General features: G+C 47.9%; 2 long non-coding RNA genes across 2 annotated transcripts; both read left to right on the forward strand.

Moving 5' to 3' along the window:
- The first annotated feature begins 3,218 nt into the window (after positions 1–3,218).
- LOC118516939 lies at positions 3,219–3,482 on the forward strand. The gene is made up of 3 exons (XR_004908177.1): positions 3,219–3,261; positions 3,318–3,396; positions 3,464–3,482. It is a non-coding gene; the product is annotated as an uncharacterized LOC118516939 (long non-coding RNA).
- Positions 3,483–12,455: 8,973 nt separating this feature from the next.
- LOC118516955 lies at positions 12,456–12,712 on the forward strand. Its single transcript, XR_004908197.1, has 3 exons — positions 12,456–12,491; positions 12,548–12,626; positions 12,694–12,712. It is a non-coding gene; the product is annotated as an uncharacterized LOC118516955 (long non-coding RNA).
- Positions 12,713–12,975: the final 263 nt, after the last annotated feature.

Genomic DNA, 12,975 nt, shown 5'->3' on the forward strand with positions numbered 1-12,975 from the left:
CGAGGACGCGTTTATTTAGACCAACGACGACGGTTTTGAGACGATAAGTGTCATCGTTTTTTTTTTAAACTATGTCGTCGCCTATGAACATGCACATTGTAATATTATTGTACCGGCACCAGTGATGGCACCGACGTACGCGTTGTACAAACAACCAGATCACTCCCATTGGCACTCCTTTTGCCCCCGGCCCCGTCGTTTTTAGTCCCCCGTGGGGGTAGTTGTGAAAAAATCACGAATTTTCAGCACTGCCGCATAGACGCACGCCCATACAAAGCTGGCCGCGTTGATCGGGCCCTTCTCAGGCGGCGAGCAGTACTGGCAGCTGTGCGCGCTGTACAAGCCATCATTCCCACTGGCGCACCTTTTCCCAGCATCGCGAATCACCGGCGTCGTTGTTAGTTTCGCCTCACAGTAGTGCGCCAAACACGCGCGCACCCAGCACTGCACTATAAACGCACGGCATTCATACTGGCCCGGCAATGCGGTCGCTTCTCGCACAATGTTTGAATATCGTACGGTGCAAGGTAATGAATTGTATGGGTGTAAATAAACAAATGATATGTGTGTGTGTGTGTGTGTGTGCGTGCGTGCGTGCGTGCGTGATGTACAAGTTGTGTTCGTTGCGCAGTGCTGTCTGCCCAGCACTGTGTATTGCCCAGGTGCCCATATACTGCTACGGGTAAAACCCAGTCAAGGAACCCTCTTCTGGGTGGTGGTGGTTGATGAAGTTTGTGAAGCAATTTTATTCGATCCTTCGATACAATCTCAAAACTGTGTACAATTATCAGACCAAACCATGTGTGTTGTGTTGTTCACGGGCAAAGCTGGTCCCTGGAATGCGGAATGGGAATGCGAATGGGAAGAAAACAAAAGTAAGCTTTAGATAGAAATAAAACTACATTTCTGTGTAATTGAAACAGTGGCCGTGCAGTGACTATTTATTGTTTATTTTAAATGCGTAATGGTCTAACGTAATGGTAAAGTAATCCTCCTTGGCCACCTCGTTCTCGTTCTCGTTGGTCGTTGGCTATTCATGTGCCGAGTGCATGCGTCGTACCGTGGTCCAAAATCTAGCCGGATCTAGCACATTGAGCGGGTGCTGCGCTCGGTGGTATACCGGCGCGCTCTTCGGTCCTAGCATTTCGTCATTGTCCAAAAGCAAATGTGGAGCCAGCACCAAAAACAGCTGTTCAGCCCACCCTGGCAGGCGACAGCTGGCAAAGGCTAACTGCCAACATGGTAGCCCGAGATGCTCGATGCTCATGCGTAAGTATGTCGTAAAGGAGTCCGCCAACAGTGTCCACTTCCACGATCCCACTTCCAACAAATAAATTTCCGGACGGGTTGTAACATTTGTCTTGTACACGAGCAAAACGAAACCCCTGTCACCTATGCGCTCGAGCTCGAAAACAGTTCCCGGTCCTTTCAGTTCGAGGTTCTGGATGTGCGTCAATTTAGGTATGTAGAGGTGGCCTACACGTAATTTTGCGCGCTTCGAATAGTTGTACGTCCAGCTCGTGTGCATCCCATCGGTCGACATGTAAAAACGCTTCATGTCGTCCGGCATAAAAACGAAGTTCTTGTATTCCCAAACCCTTAAATCTGCCGCTGTGCATGGTCCGTTGTCATCTGATGTCACGTTGCTCACTCGTGGCAGCTCGTTCAGTTTTTTCTTCAGTTCAAACGTCAGTTTCTCCAGGTGCAACGTATCGTTGCGACGGTTTCCGATCTTACGGCTGGCCATTTTCGATAAAATATGTTGCTGATATGAGACACAGTGGAAAAAGCGTCTGTTGCACACGTCAGCTTGCTAAATAATGGTTTCAACGCATGCCTGACTTTTACTTATTAATTATTCCTATGGATGGTTTCCAATGTGTGCTGAGATGTGTTTTCAATTCACACTGTTATTATCTAATGTTGTCTAGTAGGCATACAGAGATTTGCCGTGTTTCTCATGTTTTCAATTTAGTGTTTCGTGTTCCGTGTGCCGGCCTCGCATTCGCCCGTTACACACAGTGTTTGAAAGTGTATGCTCGACGTTAATTCGACGTCTTTGCGTTGAAAACACCACAGGCAGGGCGGCCTGCCCCCCGGACAGAATTCGGAGGCTTCCTGTTACCTCCGCTCGATCCAGTTACCAAATACACGAAAGAAAGCTCGCGCGAGTGATTTGTGTTTGCTGTGCACATCCTGCCAGGCTTACCAATGCGCGTGTGCTGAGTCTCTCCAGCATCCAGGACTGCCTGAGATGCGTGCAAGTGGCCATCGCGTGATGGAGAGTGTTTCGTGCGCGTGGATGTCTGCCGGTCTGCCGGGGGGCAGTGTGTTGTAATTGTTGTTTCACACGCTCTTCTGCTAGACGATACTTCTGGATGCTGAATGCGCGGTACGTCCAGTGCATACGTTGGGTGAGTAGTTTCGCATTCCGGTAACGATGACGGTAACATCAACCACCGTGTTCCGGACACCAACGGATGTGCTTGATTATACTCACGGTGATGTTTTTTTTTTTTTTTTGCTCCGTCGCAGGAACGCACAGGAACGGAACATCTAGCCGTCGTTTGACGATGTACGAAACAAGGATTTGGGCATCGGGTAAGAGCGCACATACCGTTCACTTTCGCAAATTCAGCCAAATACTGTCACACGTTCTTAACCACTGTCCGTTTGTTGCAGCTCCCGATTGCAGCCCCGCCACGCGTCCAGGAAGTGGTCCGAGAATCAATATAGTGCTGGAACGCTCTCCTGAAGACACCGGTGTTGAAACGCGGTTGAATTTTTTAGAAATCTTTAATGCAGAGAGAAATCAAAAAATTAGTAAAAAATTAGTTCGTCGTTTCAACCTCGTTTCCAGACTGCTCTTGCTCATTCCCGTCGGGTAGACGCGAGCTCCCTTTTTCCGATCTTTCCTCTTCTTTCTTGTGTTCCTTTGCTTTCCAACATTGTCCCCCCAAGTGCGCCACGGTTAAATATATTTGTTAGGCGATAATAAACACCTCAATGCTAAAAGGTTTATAAATTACCGACTTTATAAACCCGATCTTCGTGATGACACACCTTTCTTTCGCGATTGTACAAACCGTGGCTTCACGTCCCATCTTCTGTCAGTTGCCTCGTGTGTGTGTGCGTTTGTTTGTTTGTTTATTTGCTTGCTTGCTGTTTGTTACTTTCGCTATATTCTGTATTCGACTCTTGCCGTGCGGTTTTCTACTAAGCTGATACATCTAAGACTGCTAATTTGTGTGCGGGTCTAACGTAAGTTCCACTGCTCGTTTGTACCGTGGCTTGCCTAACTTGACCGTCCTTTCCAGGTATTATTGAGACAATTCGTCCTTTTGGCGTGTTATTCGTGTTATAGGGTCGGCCAGTCCGTCGTTCAGGGGCACGTAGGTAAGTGGTCTCGAATTAAGGATGAGTTCGATCTCCGTGAACGTTGACAGCATTACTTCATCCGTAGGGCGCTTGGGGAACACGAACTGATGCAGTACCTTCTTCACGGAACGTACCAAACGCTCCCAGCAGCCGCCAAAGTGAGGCGCCAGTATGCATGACGCTGTGTTGAGGGACGCCGCTATCTCGAGATGTACAGCTCTCGACGTGAAGCAGAGAAAACGGGCCGAAGTAGTCGATCCCTGTGAAGGAAAAGGCACGTTAATAAAATGCGGTTCTTTGTTGTGGTAAATTACCCATTAGCGGTGGCTCCGGTCGCGCGTTGTTCACTTTGCACCACTGACAATCTCTCCTAACGCGTCGATATTCCCCCAGCAGTTTAGGGATGTGGTACCGCATCCTTAATTCGCTCAAAACCGTGTTGTGGTTGCCGTGTTTGTACCTTTCGTGGTGCTCCCGAATAATGAGATCGGTTCCGTAGTCTCGCCGAGGAAGGATGATCGGGTTCCGTGAGAAATTGTTGATGCCTACGCATTCCGTCAAACGTCCCCCCACTCTCAGGATCCCGTGGTCGTTCAGAATAGGCGAGAGCTTATAGATGCTGCTTTTCTTCTCGACCCCCCTTTTCCACGGGTGCTTTTGCGGGGTCTGTTTGCGCAAGCTGACGATTTCGCTGTTGTAGGCCCTTCCTGCATTGAATCAACCACCTTGCGTGAATTGGACGCCCAATTCCGTATCTCGAAGCCCCCTTTCGCGTGAATATAGCGAACCGTTTTAGCTTGCTCAGCAGCTTCCTCTTCCGTTTCCACGTTGACAAGCATGTCATCGACATAATGTTCCTCTTCGATGCATTCCACCGCTCGCGGGAAATCCTGCCGGAAACGTGATGCATTTCGGTTTTTCACGAACTGTGCGCTAGTGGGCGAGCATGCTGCACCAAACGTCATAACGGTAACCACGTAAACAGCAGGTTCGCCTCGAAGGTCGTCCCAGAATATCATTTGGCTGCATTGGTCGTCCTTCTTCATTCCTACTCGATGGAACATCTCGCAAATATCACCGACGCTACAGCGGCGCTGGTCTTCACATGGCATGGCCGGGATTCAAATCCCCATGAGCAGTCATGCAGCTTTTTGATGAAACTTTCGTTTTGTTTTTTTTTTTTTTATGTGGAGTTTCTGTTTTCCAGTCGTTTTAGCATAATTTGTGGCCGACCTTTTACCCGACGTTTAATGCGTTCGCGCATTTTCGCCTCGAGGACGCGTTTATTTAGACCAACGACGACGGTTTTGAGACGAGAAGTGTCATCGTTTTTTTTTTTAAACTATGTCTTCGCCTATGAACATGCACATTGTAATATTATTGTACCGGCACCAGTGATGGCACCGACGTACGCGTTGTACAAACAACCAGATCACTCCCATTGGCACTCCTTTTGCCCCCGGCCCCGTCGTTTTTAGTCCCCCGTGGGGGTAGTTGTGAAAAAATCACGAATTTTCAGCACTGCCGCATAGACGCACGCCCATACAAAGCTGGCCGCGTTGATCGGGCCCTTCTCAGGCGGCGAGCAGTACTGGCAGCTGTGCGCGCTGTACAAGCCATCATTCCCACTGGCGCACCTTTTCCCAGCATCGCGAATCACCGGCGTCGTTGTTAGTTTCGCCTCACAGTAGTGCGCCAAACACGCGCGCACCCAGCACTGCACTATAAACGCACGGCATTCATACAGGCCCGGCAATGCGGTCGCTTCTCGCACAATGTTTGAATATCGTACGGTGCAAGGTAATGAATTGTATGGGTGTAAATAAACAAATGATATGTGTGTGTGTGTGTGTGCGTGCGTGCGTGCGTGCGTGATGTACAAGTTGTGTTCGTTGCGCAGTGCTGTCTGCCCAGCACTGTGTATTGCCCAGGTGCCCATATACTGCTACGGGTAAAACCCAGTCAAGGAACCCTCTTCTGGGTGGTGGTGGTTGATGAAGTTTGTGAAGCAATTTTATTCGATCCTTCGATACAATCTCAAAACTGTGTACAATTATCAGACCAAACCATGTGTGTTGTGTTGTTCACGGGCAAAGCTGGTCCCTGGAATGCGGAATGGGAATGCGAATGGGAAGAAAACAAAAGTAAGCTTTAGATAGAAATAAAACTACATTTCTGTGTAATTGAAACAGTGGCCGTGCAGTGACTATTTATTGTTTATTTTAAATGCGTAATGGTCTAACGTAATGGTAAAGTAATCCTCCTTGGCCACCTCGTTCTCGTTCTCGTTGGTCGTTGGCTATTCATGTGCCGAGTGCATGCGTCGTACCGTGGTCCAAAATCTAGCCGGATCTAGCACATTGAGCGGGTGCTGCGCTCGGTGGTATACCGGCGCGCTCTTCGGTCCTAGCATTTCGTCATTGTCCAAAAGCAAATGTGGAGCCAGCACCAAAAACAGCTGTTCAGCCCACCCTGGCAGGCGACAGCTGGCAAAGGCTAACTGCCAACATGGTAGCCCGAGATGCTCGATGCTCATGCGTAAGTATGTCGTAAAGGAGTCCGCCAACAGTGTCCACTTCCACGATCCCACTTCCAACAAATAAATTTCCGGACGGGTTGTAACATTTGTCTTGTACACGAGCAAAACGAAACCCCTGTCACCTATGCGCTCGAGCTCGAAAACAGTTCCCGGTCCTTTCAGTTCGAGGTTCTGGATGTGCGTCAATTTAGGTATGTAGAGGTGGCCTACACGTAATTTTGCGCTCTTCGAATAGTTGTACGTCCAGCTCGTGTGCATCCCATCGGTCGACATGTAAAAACGCTTCATGTCGTCCGGCATAAAAACGAAGTTCTTGTATTCCCAAACCCTTAAATCTGCCGCTGTGCATGGTCCGTTGTCATCTGATGTCACGTTGCTCACTCGTGGCAGCTCGTTCAGTTTTTTCTCCAGTTCAAACGTCAGTTGCTCCAGGTGCAACGTATCGTTGCGACGGTTTCCGATCTTACGGCTGGCCATTTTCGATAAAATATGTTGCTGATATGAGACACAGTGGAAAAAGCGTCTGTTGCACACGTCAGCTTGCTAAATAATGGTTTCAACGCATGCCTGACTTTTACTTATTAATTATTCCTATTGATGGTTTCCAATGTGTGCTGAGATGTGTTTTCAATTCACACTGTTATTATCTAATGTTGTCTAGTAGGCATACAGAGATTTGCCGTGTTTCTCATGTTTTCAATTTATTGTTTCGTGTTCCGTGTGCCGGCCTCGCATTCGCCCGTTACACACAGTGTTTGAAAGTGTATGCTCGACGTTAATTCGACGTCTTTGCGTTGAAAACACCACAGGCAGGCGGCCTTCCCCCCGGACAGAATTCGGAGGCTTCCTGTTACCTCCGCTCGATCCAGTTACCAAATACACGAAAGAAAGCTCGCGCGAGTGATTTGTGTTTGCTGTGCACATCCTGCCAGGCTTACCAATGCGCGTGTGCTGAGTCTCTCCAGCATCCAGGACTGCCTGAGATGCGTGCAAGTGGCCATCGCGTGATGGAGAGTGTTTCGTGCGCGTGGATGTCTGCCGGTCTGCCGGGGGGCAGTGTGTTGTAATTGTTGTTTCACACGCTCTTCTGCTAGACGATACTTCTGGATGCTGAATGCGCGGTACGTCCAGTGCATACGTTGGGTGAGTAGTTTCGCATTCCGGTAACGATGACGGTAACATCAACCACCGTGTTCCGGACACCAACGGATGTGCTTGATTATACTCACGGTGATGTTTTTTTTTTTTTTTTTGCTCCGTCGCAGGAACGCACAGGAACGGAACATCTAGCCGTCGTTTGACGATGTACGAAACAAGGATTTGGGCATCGGGTAAGAGCGCACATACCGTTCACTTTCGCAAATTCAGCCAAATACTGTCACACGTTCTTAACCACTGTCCGTTTGTTGCAGCTCCCGATTGCAGCCCCGCCACGCGTCCAGGAAGTGGTCCGAGAATCAATATAGTGCTGGAACGCTCTCCTGAAGACACCGGTGTTGAAACGCGGTTGAATTTTTTAGAAATCTTTAATGCAGAGAGAAATCAAAAAATTAGTAAAAAATTAGTTCGTCGTTTCAACCTCGTTTCCAGACTGCTCTTGCTCATTCCCGTCGGGTAGACGCGAGCTCCCTTTTTCCGATCTTTCCTCTTCTTTCTTGTGTTCCTTTGCTTTCCAACATTGTCCCCCCAAGTGCGCCACGGTTAAATATATTTGTTAGGCGATAATAAACACCTCAATGCTAAAAGGTTTATAAATTACCGACTTTATAAACCCGATCTTCGTGATGACACACCTTTCTTTCGCGATTGTACAAACCGTGGCTTCACGTCCCATCTTCTGTCAGTTGCCTCGTGTGTGTGTGCGTTTGTTTGTTTGTTTATTTGCTTGCTTGCTGTTTGTTACTTTCGCTATATTCTGTATTCGACTCTTGCCGTGCGGTTTTCTACTAAGCTGATACATCTAATGTTGAGTGACAATTTCTGTCATACGGTTAAATGGACGTGCAAACCCTGCACAATTGCTGTTGTCATTTTTGACGTTCTTATTTTGGCGCCTTCAGCAGCCATTTTGTACATAGTTTCTTTTTGTTTTTCCATCCTTAATAAAGTTAGTTCGTAAGCGTAGCTCTCTCTGAAGTGTCGTGTCCATATAATTCCGTCCGAATTCCACAAAAATCTCATCAGGTTATGGGCCCAGGATTTCGTGTATGACGGTTTATAGTTGCTCTAATAAAAGTGTTGTGTTTTAAAAATGGAATACGAAAACGAAACCGTGCGCGTCCCGCTTTTTGATGGTTCGAACTTCGCATCTTGGAAGTTCCGGATTCAAGTGGTGCTCGAGGAGCATGATTTGCTTGAATGCATCCAGAACGAGATGGAGGAAGTGGAAGAACTTAAAGTGAAAACGGGAGACAGTGACGCCGCTGGTCAGGCGAAGGAAAAGCTGTGTGAAAAGCGCCGGAAGAAGGAACGACGGTGCAAGTCGATCCTTGTATCGCGGATCCATGACAACATGCTGGAGTATGTGCAGGACAAAAAGACCCCGAGAGCGATTTGGCTTGCGTTGGAAAAAGTGTTCGAGCGTCGCAGCACCGCGTGCCGGCTCCACTTGAAGAAAAAGTTATCGACGTTTCGGTACGAAGGGGGCAGTTTACAGGATCATTTCCTAGCATTCGATCGTGTTGTGCGTGATTATAAGGCCACTGGGGCAGTGTTGGAAGAGATCGACGTCGTTTTCCAGTTGATGATGTCCCTTGGGCCGAAATACGCGACGGTTGTGACGGCGCTAGAGACAATTCCGCAAGAGAATTTAACGTTAGAGTTCGTCAAATGCCGGCTCCTCGATGAGGAAGTTAAGTGCAACGATTCGAGTGTAGTGGCTGTTCCGATGAAACGAGAGTCGGCTGCTTTTGTTGGAAAGCCTAAAGTTTTTTCGAAAAGGCAAATGAAATGCTTTGTTTGTCACAAGCCTGGACATAAAGCGAGTGATTGTCCTGAAAAGAAAATGCAGAAGAGCAACAAAAGCAAAGGCAGTGCGAACGTGACGGAGAAGAGTGTGTGTTTTGCCGCCGGTTTGGTTGCTGTAGAAAGCAATGAAGAAGAAGGCAAAGTACAGTGGTTTGCTGATTCGGGTGCCACAGATCACATGGCGAATGATCGAGAACTGTTCGAAGAATTGGTGCCTTTGGAAAATCCGATTGAAATAGCAGTGGCTTTGAACGGAAAGTCTACGATTGCGCAATATTCGGGAACAATCAAAATGATTGGAAAGATCGGAAACCGACGACGTGAGTGTACCTTGAAGAATGTGCTTTTTCTTCCAAACCTACGGTGTAATCTTTTTTCGATCAGGAAAGTAGAGATGGCCGGAATGAAAGTTGTTTTCGAAAAAGGTTGTATAAAAATTCTTCGTGGTTCGGAAGTGATCGCGTGTGGTTCTCGTCATGGTCTCCAATATGAGATGGATTTTTACCGGAAAAGTGATGAGAATTCGGTATTGTATTCATGTGGAAAGATTCTGAAATGTCATGAGCTTTGGCATGAGCGCTTCGGTCATCTAAGCGAGAAAAACCTGGAGAAGATTATATCCAAGAACATGGTGAAAGGAATGTTCAAGTGCGATGGTGATAAAACGGAAACAATCTGTGAAACCTGTGTCGATGCAAAGCAAACAAGAATGCCATTTCGTGAACGCGTAGACAAACGGGCAAAACGTGTGTTGGAAATAATACACAGCGATGTTTGTGGTCCGGTGACACCAGTTGGACACGATGGAAGTAGATTCTTCGTTAGTTTCATCGACGATTGGAGTAGATTTGTGGTCGTGTACACTATGCGCAGGAAGGATGAAGTCTTTGAGTGTTTCAAGTTGTATGAAGCAATGGTTACTGCCAAGTTCGGGGTTGGCATTTCGCGATTAGTTTGTGATAATGGCGGGGAATATCGTAGTGGTGAATTCGACAAGTACTGTAAAGAAAAAGGCATCGTAATGCAGTGTACAATTCCATATACACCAGAACAGAATGGCGTTTCGGAACGGATGAACCGTACCTTGGAAGAAAAGGCCAGGTCGATGCTGTTCACGGCAGGAGTAGACAAGAAGTTCTGGTGTGAAGCCGTGGAGACTGCCGCGTATCTTGTGAACAGGAGCCCAGCAAGTGCCATCATCGATTGTAAGACGCCCTATGAAATGTGGGAGGGTAGAAAACCTGATGTTTCGATGATGAGGGTTTGGGGTAGTCCTGCGTATTGCCACATACCGAAAGAGAACCGGAAGAAACTAGACAAGAAGGCTTGGAAAGGTATTTTCCTTGGGTACCACTGCAACGGATATAGAGTCTGGGACCCGAACCGTCGCAAGGTTATCGCTGCCCGAGATGTCATCGTCAACGAGATTGGAGGTGCTCACAGGCAAGTGGGGCACCAAAAGCATCAATCAACAGAATCTACGGATGACGTGATTCGTATGAGATCTTCAGCAGATGCCGATTGTCCAACTGATCTGGCTGAAGAAATACGACCGGAAGCAGAGACGGGCACTGAATTCGAACCAGCACTGGAGAATGATGAACCTGAGATGAACGAGACCGTCGAAGAATTCGTAGATTGCGATGCAATCGCCGACGAATGTGAAGACTCAGCAGGGGTTGATCATCGTGCCGTGTCTGAAGAAAACAACACTCGGAAGCGTGTGCCACCGTCTTGGCAGAAGGATTACGTGATGAATTTTTCTGCTTATGCTTTAAGTGCTGTTAGTTATGTCGAGAACTATCCAGATTCAGTTGCGGAGATGCGGAAGCGTGACGATTGGGACCAGTGGAATGCGGCTGTACAGGAGGAGATGCTTTCTCACAAGCAGAACAACACCTGGACCCTGTGCGAGTTGCCCGCAGGTAGAAAGCCTATTACTTGCAAGTGGGTGTTTAAGATCAAGAAGGGTGAAGGTGAAGCTCCTGACAGGTACAAAGCAAGACTCGTAGCTCGTGGTTTTACTCAGCGTTATGGCTACGATTATGCTGAGACGTATGCTCCAGTGGCCAAATTGGATTCTGTAAGGACAGTGCTAGCCGTAGCAAACCAGGAACGTCTGCATGTGCATCAGCTTGATGTGAAAACGGCGTTTCTTAACGGAACACTACAAGAAGAAATCTACATGGTTCTTCCGGAAGGACTGTCCATAGGATCGAAGAAACTTGTTTGCCGTCTGAATCGTGCCTTGTACGGACTGAAGCAAGCTTCTCGTGCATGGAACGAACGGTTCCATCAGTTCGTCACCAGGCTTGGTTTCAAGCGCAGCAAAAACGATCAGTGTTTGTACGTGCGAACGGTGAATGACGAACGAATGATCCTAGTCCTCTACGTCGATGATATTCTCATCGTTGGACGAGATGTGGTGGCGATTTCGGAGATCAAGAGCTGTTTTAAGAACGAGTTTGCGATGTCGGATTTTGGTGAAGTGAGCTGCTTTCTTAATATGCGTATTGAGAGGGATGTGGAGAAGCGGTTCATGAGGATTTCTCAGCGAGGATATTTGGAGTCTCTTCTTCAGCGTTTCGGCATGGAAGATTGTAAACCGGTCTCCACACCAATCGAATGCCATCTGAAGCTGGAGAGAGGAATTGAAGCGGAACGAACGGACTACCCTTATCGTGAGCTGGTTGGGTGTTTGGCATACGTTGCCCACACTTCGAGGCCTGATCTATGTGCCGCAGTGAACGTGTTTAGCCAGTTGCAGAGCTGTCCGACGAATGAACACTGGTGCTACTTAAAGCGCATCTTGCGCTATGTGAAAGGCACTCTTGATGTGGGACTCGAGTTTAAAGGAGGACAAGCTGAACCTGCTTTGATTGTTTTCTCAGACGCCGATTGGGGAAACGATATCAACGATCGACGATCGATGAGTGGCTACATCCTGCGAGTGTTTGGAGGTACAGTGGCATGGTTAACGCGTAAGCAACAAACAGTGGCTTTGTCTTCTACTGAGGCCGAGTTTGTTGCGTTGTGCACGGCCGTCTGTGAAGGAATATGGATGAAAAGGTTGTTGGCAGATCTCGGAGTTGTCATCAAAGAACCTGTGCCATATTTCGAAGATAACCAGTCATGTATGCGCGTGGCGGAAGAGCCACGGGATAGTCGTCGAATGAAGCATGTCGACATAAAGTTCAACTTCATCCGAGAACAAGTTAAACGTGGCGACATAACCATCAAGTACGTTCCTTCAGAAAAGCAGTTGGCGGACATCATGACGAAGGGGCTACCGCCTGTAGCATTCAAGCGTCTTGTGGAGGAGATTGGAGTGCGAAGTTCCAGAAATTGAGCAGGGGTGTTGAGTGACAATTTCTGTCATACGGTTAAATGGACGTGCAAACCCTGCACAATTGCTGTTGTCATTTTTGACGTTCTTATTTTGGCGCCTTCAGCAGCCATTTTGTACATAGTTTCTTTTTGTTTTTCCATCCTTAATAAAGTTAGTTCGTAAGCGTAGCTCTCTCTGAAGTGTCGTGTCCATATAATTCCGTCCGAATTCCACAAAAATCTCATCATCTAAGACTGCTAATTTGTGTGCGGGTCTAACGTAAGTTCCACTGCTCGTTTGTACCGTGGCTTGCCTAACTTGACCGTCCTTTCCAGGTATTATTGAGACAATTCGTCCTTTTGGCGTGTTATTCGTGTTATAGGGTCGGCCAGTCCGTCGTTCAGGGGCACGTAGGTAAGTGGTCTCGAATTAAGGGTGAGTTCGATCTCCGTGAACGTTGACAGCATTACTTCATCCGTAGGGCGCTTGGGGAACACGAACTGATTCAGTACCTTCTTCACGGAACGTACCAAACGCTCCCAGCAGCCGCCAAAGTGAGGCGCCAGTATGCATGACGCTGTGTTGAGGGACGCCGCTATCTCGAGATGTACAGCTCTCGACGTGAAGCAGAGAAAACGGGCCGAAGTAGTCGATCCCTGTGAAGGAAAAGGCACGTTAATAAAATGCGGTTCTTTGTTGTGGTAAATTACCCATTAGCGGTGGCTCCGGTCGCGCGTTGTTCACTTTGCATCCTTAATTCGCT

This window comes from Anopheles stephensi, unplaced genomic scaffold (assembly GCF_013141755.1).
Source record: "Anopheles stephensi strain Indian unplaced genomic scaffold, UCI_ANSTEP_V1.0 ucontig420, whole genome shotgun sequence".
NCBI classification, from domain to species: domain Eukaryota; kingdom Metazoa; phylum Arthropoda; class Insecta; order Diptera; family Culicidae; genus Anopheles; species Anopheles stephensi.